At 46.4% G+C, this 11,417-nt stretch overlaps 1 protein-coding gene across 10 annotated transcripts in view; it reads right to left on the reverse strand.

Annotated features, from left to right (window-relative positions):
- Myo1b (myosin IB) overlaps window positions 1-11,417 on the reverse strand; it is a 178,763-nt gene that overhangs the window by 155,894 nt on the left and 11,452 nt on the right. For 8 of the 10 annotated variants that reach the window (XM_028886647.2, XM_028886628.2, XM_037210427.1 and 5 more), the window contains exon 1: window positions 2,099-2,382. The exons of the other annotated variants lie outside the window; for them this stretch is intronic. The gene's annotated coding sequence lies outside the window, so the exon portion shown is untranslated. Of the gene's footprint in view, window positions 1-2,098; window positions 2,383-11,417 lie in introns of those variants that run through there. 10 annotated transcript variants of the gene reach the window in all.

Consider the following 11,417-nt stretch of genomic DNA (forward strand, 5'->3'; position numbering starts at 1 on the left):
AAAGATTCCAAGAAGTCAGATGTTTAGATTGGCGAACCTGAGACCCTGGAACCCCGGTACGAATGTAAAACTGCTCAAATGTAACTGGCAAGCTGTCAGCTCTCGTTGGCCCTAGTAGACCCGCACATGCCAGGAGCACCAAGTAATTATTAAACGGTACAACCGCCGGAGAAGCCAACTTCCCTTCCAAATGAATCAATCCACTTACTAAACAGAAGGTCCCAAGCTCATTTTGTTCCACAGGCTAAAAATCCCAAAGTCCTCCTCTCCCTCTGCTTACACCACCTGCCTGGTCAAGCCTGGAGCACTCCTGCCAGAAGAGCGCTCTGTTCCTTTACAGCTCCATCAGATCACTCAAACCCAGAGGACCCAAGCTGCAGGTCCAACTCAGTGGGACAGCGATACCTCAGGCACAACGCGGCCTCCAAGCCTCAGTTTCCCCACAAAAGTACATGACATATTGTCTCTCCCCAAGTTCGCTCCTATAGTCTCCCGGTTTCCATCAATGCTGACGTGATCAGTCCTGGAAAGGGTGATTTCCTTCATTTGGGGAATTCTAAAGAATGTTTAAAAAAACACAAAAAGTCAGCAAATGCCAGGCCACAAAAATCTCAATGACATTTTCTCAGAAGCAAAGGAAAGCAGCTGTCTATTTTGGACTCATCATGGAAAAAAAAAAATGTATTAAAGTCTAGCTATATACAGCATAGAAAGACATGCACAGAATAAACAGGATGGTCCAAACGCAGCTCTCCAGGCACAGGGGCCACAGCAGGATTCTGTGTTTATAGCTATCCACAGGACAGCTGGACAAAGGACATCCCCTATCTTTAGAACTCCATCCAGTTATGGAAGCCCTTAGTTATGAGATCAAATTACAAATTAATAAATCTACATATTAACAAAAGCAGGAAAGTTCATTCCTTACGAGTGCAGCTTCTGAAAAACAGCTTAAGAAAAGTGCTTAGGAAAGAAATTCAGAAACTCGCCAGCAGTTAGCTACTAAAATAAGTCTAATAAACTATGTAAACAAAGGGAGAGATGTTTACACATTTACATTCGGATTTCAAGAATGTTTATTAGTTGAAAGGCGATCAAACAAAAATAGCTAAGATGTCCCCCGAAGGCCCCATAATATAAATTCAGAAGGCAAAGCTACTTTGTAATTTGAAAAGGATTTTTTTAAAGTAGCTAATTTGCTGCAATGCGTCCCTTCACGTAAAGTCAATAAGATCAACAACCACATTAGAACCGGGAAGTATTTCCTGTGGCAATTTCCAGGTATTTTTTTCTTTGTAATGTTAGAAGTGTCACTCGATTTAAAAATCGAAGCTATCAGCCGGGCGGTGGTGGCGCACGCCTTTAATCCCAGCACTCGGGAGGCAGAGGCAGGTGGATCTCTGAGAGTTCGAGGCCAGCCTGGGCTACCAAGTGAGTTCCAGGAAAGGCGCAAAACTACACAGAGAAACCCTGTCTCGAAAAACCAAAAGAGAAAAAAAAAAAAGAATCGAAGCTATCACACTGCTGTATTTATCAAGAACCGAGAGAACAAACCAACTTTACAGCACGCCGGAATAATTTTTAAATGACGCCAAGCATGGATCCTAAAACCTAACTTCACAAATGTGCACTTACAGACGTTAACTAAATTTGAATGGCAATTCTGCTAAACTTCCGATGATCCCCAGGTAACAGCAGTTACTTCTCATGAGTGTTGGGTACTCACACAGTGTCACGTGTATACTCTCTTCCTTGAACACAGCATACCTATTACATTATACAAAAACCCCACTGTTAATCAGCTTGCCTATCCAAAGAGCCACACAACCTGTGTTCCCAAAGGACATATGGTAAGAAACGAAATGCCTAAGAACAAACTGCACCCTAAAATCCAGATGGGAAAAAGTTCACTTCCAAGCACCTGATCAAAAAGCATTTTCAAAATACATGAGATTGTGAACCATGAAATTAAAAGGCTAAAACCTTAAAATGTACAGTTTTACCCTTGACACGTTCCTCAATAGGTAGACAGAAAAACTAGAGTCATTTTTAAATGACCTAAGTATCAGGTCCCGCGTTTAGAAATTAAACTGCTTACCAGCTTTCCTCCTCCATTGTTTTCCAGACTTAACCAGCTCTTTATCGCTCAGTTCATATGAAAGGGAGAGAGAAACATTCGCTGTGACAGGGGAACACACTAAGCACAACAAACAGTTTGCACACAGATAAGAAGGGGAAAGTAAGTCAATACCAGGCTGGCAGAGGCGGCCAGAGCATCCACCCAGGGCCGGCCTTCATGATGAGCTGCGGTGGACTATGCGCTGTCTTATCACCCGCCGCTCTAACCGGGCACCTAGCCTGCTCAGAGCACAACAGGACAAGAGACCTATGTACTGCTGCTTCCTAGGCTTTTGCAATCAAGTTGGGTCAGCGATTAACAGCAAAGTGATCGATCACCACACAACCTCTTCACCTCAAGATGTGGAATACGGAGATGGGATTTACATTTGCAATTAGCAGGAGAGTGGTTTGTTGTGGAATATTAGTTTAAGGTGTGTTGCATTAGTTTATGCTGTGGAATATTTAATAATGCAAAGGTGTGTTGCATTCTTTTACGTTGCATTTGTTTAACTCTGTGAAGCTGTGTTACTGTGCCTGCCTAAAACACCTGATTGGTCTAATAAAGAGCTGAACGGCCAATAGCAAGGCAGGAGAGAGAAATAGGCGGGGCTGCCAGGAGAGAGAATAAATAGAAGGAGAACTCTGGGAACAGAAGATTAGGGAGCAAGAGGAGGAGAGGAGGACTCCAGGGCCAGCCACCCAGCTGCTACACAACCAGCCACAGAATAAGAAGTTTTAAAAAAAAAAGGTATATAGAATAAAGAACAATAAAAGCCCAGAGGCAAAAGGTAGATGGGATAATTTAAATTGGGAAAAATAGCTAGAAACAAGCCAAGCTAAGGCCAGGCATTCATAAGAAAGAATAAGTCTCTGTGTATTTATTTGGGAGCTGGGTGGCAGGCCCCACAAAGAGTAAAAGAGTAAAACACAAAACAAGAAGGAAAAAAAAACCCACTACAGCGGTTGGCATGGCACAATCAGATCAGAGAAAAATTGGCTCAAGATCACAGAAAAATGGTAAAAGTTGACCTCGATAACCTGGATGACAAAGGGCGACATGGATGCAACCACAGAGAAAGGATCTTCAAAGCCCGTAAGTGTAAAACACACTTCACAAACACTCACTGTGTAAATGGCAGTAGAGGACCGCCAGTCACAGCCCTGCTGGGCAAGGGAGCCGAGAATAAAGGGGATCCTTTAGCTGTCAGGGCGCAGGTGAGAGCCGAGGGGACCGTGACAGCCTCATCTCCGGTGTCCACACTGCAGTGTTACTGATGACAATTCATCCAGACCACAGGCCGAGAGTCACTGGTGGGTCTGAGGAAATGAAACCATGACAGCTACATTTCCGATTTAAATGACAGCATAGACAGAAAATAATATTGAAGTCACAGTCTGAGTTTGTTGGGACAAGGACTAACAGGGAGGGCTGCTTTGTGTAGCTGTTCAGAGAATACACTGCAGAAAAGCGGAACCGGGCTTTTCAAACAGGCACTGATGTCAGGAAGGCAGACACAAGCCAGCGGCAAGGCCTCCAGCTGGCTCCAGTCTGGCAGCCTGGGGGTAAGAACTGGAGTAATCCAAATGGGATGAAATGAAGAAATCAGACAATTAAAGCCCAGGAAACGTGGCGACCGGAGGGTGTGCAAGCCTGGCCTACACAGGAAGAACTTCCTCTCCCCTCCCTGAGACAGATTTTCACGCTGGGCCTGGAACTCACCATGTAGCCCAGGCTGACCTCAACTTCCAAGTGCTGGGACTTCAGGTTGTGCCGACGCGCTTGGCACACGTACTTCCGTCTGAAGCTGTGGCCTAGACAATTAAAGAAAAGGGTGCCAGCAGGCTGTTCGGCTAAAAGTGGAACCGGCCTTTCAAAACTCTACCCTGCCATATTTACTCAGTTCCAAATGTATAGTCCCAAGTGCTCAAGTCACTTAAGCACAAAAATAACACTTCAAATCCACAGCCGAGCATAGAGTCAAGAGCAGAAGGTCACATGTCATGCCATAGGCGAGCTCTTAAAGATTCAAAGAACAAACACATAACATTGCCATTTAAAAGTAAATTTGAATTTTATACTTAAAACTTGACATCTTTACAAGGGCCAACAGGGATCAACACTGCCCTCAAACAAAATTTCACACTCTACAAAGGACTATAAAGGATCTCAGGAAATTGTGGGTGTCCTTGCTCTAAGCAGCCAAACAGGAAATCCACTTACGACTTCTCCTCACTTGCAAATCTGATATTCAATGTCTTGGGAACAATAGGACCTTCAGCTCAGTAGTAGAGCATGTGCCTAGCATGTGTGAAGGCCTCGGGTTCAATTCCTAATACTGGGGTGGAATGGGGGGGGGAGGGGGGGAGGGCTCCATCCAAATGACATGAGGCCCAGGCAAATTTTTAAAAAGCTATGACTTTTCATGTAGAAATAATATTAATATATGTCAACAGACTATTGGATAAAGAAACCCATCTATACTCACTGCTATGGTCTGAATATGGCTTGTCCCGATCAAAATTCACGGTGAGGTTTCAATGCCCCTTGTAGCAATGTGGAGAGGTGGTGGAGAGGTGGTGGGCTGCTGGGATGTGTTTAGGTCACTAACAGCTTTTCCTGAGACCGGGTTGGTCCTATAAACCAGGCTGTTACACAGCAGGATCACTCCCCTGTCCCCCCTCTCTTCCATGTGGGCTCACATGCCTTCCACCTTCTGCCATGAATCAAGGAGATGCTGGTGCATGCTCTTGGATCTCCAGAATGATGAGCTGAAGTAAGACTTTTAAATAAATTACCCAGGCTCAGCTATTCTGTTACAGTAAAAGAAGACCGTCTGAAACGCACATACACATAACAGAAATCCTTCATTTCTAGGTGAACACACACACATCAGAAACCTGGAACAACCAAACACTTAGTGTTTACTCTATGACTACTCTGATTCCTTTATTAATATGCGTGTCTGGGTATCCAGCTCAGCATCAGACAGGATCTTAATACCTACAAAGCTTTAATTCTCCATGCCAGTGTGTGTGTGTGTGTGTGTGTGTGTGTGTGTGTATGTATGTGTCTGTGTGTAAGTCTGAGTGTGTCTCTGTATGTCTGTGTGTGTCTGTGTGTGTCTCTGTGTCTGTGTGTCTGTGTATGTTTGTGCATGTCTGTGTGTGTGTGTCTACGTATGTGTCTGTGTGTAAGTCTGTGTGTGTCTGTGTGTGTGTGGGTGTGTCTGTGTGTGCATATATATAAAGAGACAGTACGTTTGTCAATTATAACATACCTACTGAAATAATTCTGCCCCCAGACTCGGCTGGGATTGCAACCCCACTCAGCCTAACTTTAACTAAAGTGGCTCCTAAAAGGAAAAGGAAGTCAAAGCCAAACTCTGGAGGAAAAAAAAAAAACTAACTTGTGAAATATAAGGAAAACTCAGATGCAAAGTTTGTATTGAACCTGGACTTAAACTGACATTCCCACAGTGCTTTTCTTTCCAACCACAAACTGAGGAACCACGAGCCCAGGGTCCCATGGTGGTTCCAGACTACCAAATACAAATACACTTGACAGTTCACCTGACGTAACTTTTTTTTTCTTTTGTGGTTTTCCAAGACAGGATTTCTCTGTAGTCCTGGCTGTCCTGAACTCACTCTGTAGACCAGGCTGGCCTCAAACTCAGAGATCCACCTGCCTCTCTCTGCCTTCCAAGTGCTGGGATTAAAGGCGTGTGCCATCATCATCACCACCACCAGGCAACTGACACATATTTTATGACTGGGACACGAAGCATTTGCCACAAGAGATGGAGCGGTGACTGAATAAGAGTTGAAGAGAGACAGATGAACTTGAGTTCGTGATAAGGGCCAAGATGCAAATGTACAGAACTGGGAAAGAACAAGAGGGGCCAGGGGGGCCAAGAAGAGCCAGACGTCAGCAGTGTAGAGGTGCAGGCGAGGGTAGGTCTCTGGGCTCACAGACCACGTATGTTGGCTAGACTTGTTTCCTCAAAGTTCACTTGATGAAGCGCTCAGTCCCAGAACCATAAACTGTGACTGTCTCTGGAGAGAGGGTCTTTCACGATAAAGGGGAGGATTCGAGGAGACCCTACAACAGGAAGGCGCGGGGCACTGGAGAGGTGGCTCGGCAGCTGAGAGCACTGGCTGCTCTTCTGGAGGACCTGGGTTTGATTCCCAGCACCTAGAGAGTGGCTGACAACCATCTCTAGGTGCTGGGAATCCAGGGAGGGATCCAAAGCCCACTTCTGGCCTCTTCGGGCACCAGGCCCAGAGTGACAGACATCCATGCAGGCAAACATCCATACACATAAAATAAAATATCTTTTTAGAAAGAAGAGGTGGCAGATAAGACAGATCAAGGGATGACCCAGCAGGAATACAAGGCAGCCATCTGTAAGCCATTCCAAAGGCCTTAAAAGAGATCTTGGGAAGCCCGCTGACATCTCGGTTTAGAACTTCTAGCCTCTAGCTCATAAGGGAATAGGTCTGTTATTTAAGTTGCCCTGTGGCGTTTAGTTATGAAAACCTTGGCAAACTGACAGCATCCTACGGCCCCTTACAGCAACTGCCTGTCCCTTCATCCACACCTAAGGTCTCTGACAGTCCACCTGGGACAGACACCACCCTTCCCCACTTAGTAGCTCCTCCTCCTCTACCCACAAAACCATGATCCCCAGAGTCCTGTCATGCACCTTCTCTTCTCAGTCCAGGCTCTAGTCACGTATCCGAGGCTCAATCCTATCTACAGCTGGAACCACACCTAGACATCAAGATCCCTTTATCTGGACCCCAGACGCTGACCCCTCCCCAGGCTCCAGCGGGACAATTCAACGGTGCGCTGGAACTCCCTCGCTTCCTGGATGAGCTACACATACCAAAAGGAACCGGTCCCCTGCAGCCCTGTCTGTGCTAACAGCATGCAAGCCGGAAACGGGTGTTTTCCTATATTTCTACTCCCCCTGCCCCTCCAGTCCATTTGTGCCACCCAAACATGATGGAAATCTTCACGGAAATCTTTACAGTCACCTCATTCTCTGTCCCTGTTGGTAGAAAAATCACCCAAAATGTGGAAGACGTTACAGTCGCTAAAAGGTCATCCACAGGATCATTTGTGATAGCAAACCAACCCAACTGCCCCCAAATAAAGGACTATGCCAAAGAAACTACAGCAGCCAACGGACTCCTAGGCTGCTCTGAGATGTGTCTGGACAACTGTGCGGCATCATTCATTCTCAGTGGTTTGCTGTGAGAGATCTGATCATGACACATGACACACAGAGTTACGTGTACTAAAGCACCTCACTGTGTGACAATTCAAAACGATGACATTTCAAAACTGAGCAGCAACACAGAAATTGCCCTCAATGGATACATGCAGGTCAGAAAGGGTTACTCGGAAATGACTATACTTTTCATTTTAAGGTGCTATGCTAAAAAACAAACAAACAAAAAGAAAAAAAGAAAAAAGGAAAACAGGGTCACACGTATCCCAGGATGACCTCCAACTCACTATCAAAATCAAATCCAAGATCAATGGATTCAATGATGACTTTGACTTCCTGCCTCTAACTCCTAAGGTGGGAATGCAGGCATGAACTACCACGCCTACTTTAACACACTCTGGGGATCAGAGCCAGGGCCTCCCAAATGGCGGATAAGTACTCCACCAACTGAGTGGCATCCCCAAACCGGGTATAGGCTTAAAAATATGTTTTATTAATTCTTTTATTAAAAATTTGTTTTTTCATAGAATATATTTTCATCATATTCTTCCTTCTCCCCTAGCCCATCCCAAATTACTCCTATCTCCCTACCCATCCAACTTCATGTTATTTCTCAAAAAAGCAAAACCAACCGAGAAAATGAAAATCAAAACAAATTAAAAAAAAAAATCAGACAAAAAAAATACCAAAAGAAAAGGAAATCAAAAGGGTACACACAAGACAGACAGACAGACAGACAATTAGTTTTGTGTTGGTCAGCTACCCAGGGGCCTTCCCTGGAGAGTAGCTGGTTCACACACCCAGTGGCACGCCATTGTAGAGGTTCCCCCGCTCCCAGCAGGTATCAACTGCAAATCACTTCTTGGTTAGAGTAGGACTTTTCCCCACCCCTTCTCAGTGCCGGGGTTTTGTCTGGCTTGGGCCTCTGTGGGTCGGAATGTGCTGTCACAGTCTCTGAGGAGCATCTTTTGTAATCTACTTTCCAAACTCAGTGTAATGTTCTTAAAAGCTGTTCTCTAATATAAAACATCCAAAGAGAGTTCTCATAATCTCATACTCGGTGGATGGTTTGGGGACAGGCCGGAGGTGTACTAGAGAAGCCCTAAGTCCCTAAGTCCATTTCCTCGCTATATCTGCTGCAATCCCAACACAAACTCTCACAAACACAGTTCCCCCTCCACCCAATTATTCTCTATAACTCAGCGTGAGACCCTCAAAACTGATTATTTCAAGAAACCCAACTAAACATTAACAGTATACAGTTGCAGGACTGGGGCATCATCACCCAAGGCAGACAGTTCCAGGAAGAAAAGCTCACCAGCCACAAGCTGGGGCTAAACGCTGTAGGAGATCACACAAGGCGAAGGTGAACCAGGTAGCCACTGCCGGCCCAGACTGCTAGGGCAACAGAAACCTACTCAGGAGCTCCATTCCAGGGCCATCGATACAAAGCAGGTCATCCCCTCGGGCACAGGATGGTACAGCTTGCCTTCAGCTCTTCCCTACATCTGGGTTTTGTTTTCAAATTGCCAAGCACTAAGGTGAACTCACAACATCACTGTGATTTCCTCAAGGCTCATGTCTTAGCCTTGCCATGCCCAGGCTGAACTCAACACCATAGAATCAGAGTTCAGGAAGTCAACCTACAAAGACATGCCAACTCCTACATGGCTCTATGATAACATCCACCGAGCAGCACAGACAGACAGACATCCCTGCACCTGCTGTCATGCTCAAACAGAATCGTTATGATGAAGACTTTTGAAAGGCAATCAATCCTAGTTATGATCACACTACTGATCGTATTGACCCTGCTGTGGTTGCAACAGACTTAAGACAGAGACGGAACTAATGTAAATTACATTTGCTACATTCAAATTCCAGATGAACAACAAATTACAGAGCAAAGTTTCAAACGCAGGCCTTACTTCTGTTTATTTAAATCTCCAACTCAACTGCAATCTCCCTGAAATCAGCAGTATCTCTCCAGCAAGCAAATCTTCAGGACGCCAGGCTCCACTGCCGTTCCCCACATACCTCTGAGGCCTGACGGGATTATTCTGAGAAACCACTTAACAATCGATTCCTGTAGATAAACTTAATAGAAAAGAGCACTTCTCAACGCACAGTTACAGAAAGAGAGAAACAGAAGAGAGAGGCTGGGAAGCTTGATGGACGCTCCATGAAAGAAACGAAAAGCGACGAGGTTTTGAGGAAACTTATCAGATTTGGCATGGTTTCTTTGTGAAAATGCGTTGGGTAATTTTCCAGAATTCTACTCTACCAGTGCGGAAAAGTTCAAATTTTCCAACACATGCACAATGGCGGCAATGCAGAGTAACCCCACGTAAGTGGGCACGGGGAAAACTCAACTCCCTTGGCCACCCTCCCTTCGGAACCCAACCCTCCAGGACACTGGGTGTTCTTGGAACCTTGGGCTCAATTAGTTCATCACTTCACCTGCTGGTTCTAGGTGTGACTAAATAAGGGCCACTTGAATAAAATATTTAGTGAAAATATTTTTACCATGGAGTAAGAAATCAAATTTACTCTCTGGGCACATACATCATTCCTGCAGGACAGCAAGTGGAGAGAGGCGGGCTTTAGAAGGAGAGGCATTCAAGGGAGGAGGAAGAGAGGAGAGCAAAGGAGCGGCGGATGACGAGGAGCCCGAGGGGAACACAGAGATGCGACACCAGAAGCACCTGTCCAAGAAAGAGGGGCTCCCAACGCACACAGCCCACCCGCTGACTCTGGGGAGCTTTCCGTGGGGGCCGTGTGAACACGGGAGAACACCACCGCATTTCTGCGGCTCGTAAACACAACGGGCAGGCGCTCCCCCGGTGGACGCTGCCCGCGCCAGGCCGCCCAGCCTTCTGCCATCCCTCAGCCTGCAGCATCCGAACGAAGGCTAGCTTGTCTCTCCTTTCCCCAAGAGTTGTATCCTATTATCAGTGGCCAGGGAAGAAACAATGGAAGGTTAACAAGTGTTGCCGATGTACTATCCTAACAATCATGGCAACACTTTTCCTGGGCCATGGTTCTTCCTGCATCCCCGTCCAGTCTCTGTGGGTCATGATTGATACACACATCCTGGGTCAAACAGATGTGAATATTTGAGGGAGGAGTAGCCTTAGCAATCCACTCTCAAAAAGACTGAGTGATAGGAACTAATATGGAGTCCTTGCATTGGGTTAACACGATACGTGTGTGTGCGCACACACACACACACACACACACACACACACACACACACACACACTCCTCACACAATCCCCACGACGGCCCAGAGAAGACTCTGTACCACATTTTGCAGATGAGGAACCAGGCAGACACAGAAGCAACAGGAAGTCCACAGACACAGGCCAGCAACATCAAATACAAAAAGCCAAGGGTCAAAGCGGATGCTTGGACCAGCACCAGTGCATCACACCGCTTCCCCCTTAGGAAGATTAGACTCAAAGGAAGGCTCAAACGGGGTGCCCCAAGTGCAAAGACCTGATGACCAGAGAGCCGCTGTGCCAGGCGAACGAGGCGTGAGGATGTCAGCGGAATCCAGATCACCCTCCACCCTCCACCCGCCCGGCCCTTGGGTCTGCTGAGACCCTCCCAAAAGGAGCAGACCTGACCTCCAAAGGAAGACAACTGCTTCACAGGATCTCAGACGCCCAACAGAAGACCGGTCGGTGGTGATGGCAGCAGCAGTACCATTGTTTAACTAATGATGGATCTTAGTCCCCCAAACACCACCAGAAGCTAAAAATATCCTGAGCCGAAGCTGCATTTACTATACCCAGCCGCCTCCAGAAGCTCCCAGCATAGCAACGCAGGACGCTGCAGGTTACTGCAGGTTTTACTTCTCCACCCTGCGGCCCGTGTGGCTGAGGGGAGTCCTCATGGCTCCTCTTCGGTCCCTCATCTAGACAGAGCGACAAGCTATATATTGCTGCTAGCCTGGGGAAAAAATCAAAATTCAAAGTACCGTTTCCACTGGATGCATATCACTTTCACGCCGTCATAAAATCAAACAGGCCATGCATGAGGAAAGCCCCTCCCCGGGGG

This window comes from Peromyscus leucopus, chromosome 13 (genome assembly GCF_004664715.2).
Source record: "Peromyscus leucopus breed LL Stock chromosome 13, UCI_PerLeu_2.1, whole genome shotgun sequence".
In the NCBI taxonomy this organism is placed as follows: Eukaryota; Metazoa; Chordata; class Mammalia; order Rodentia; family Cricetidae; genus Peromyscus; species Peromyscus leucopus.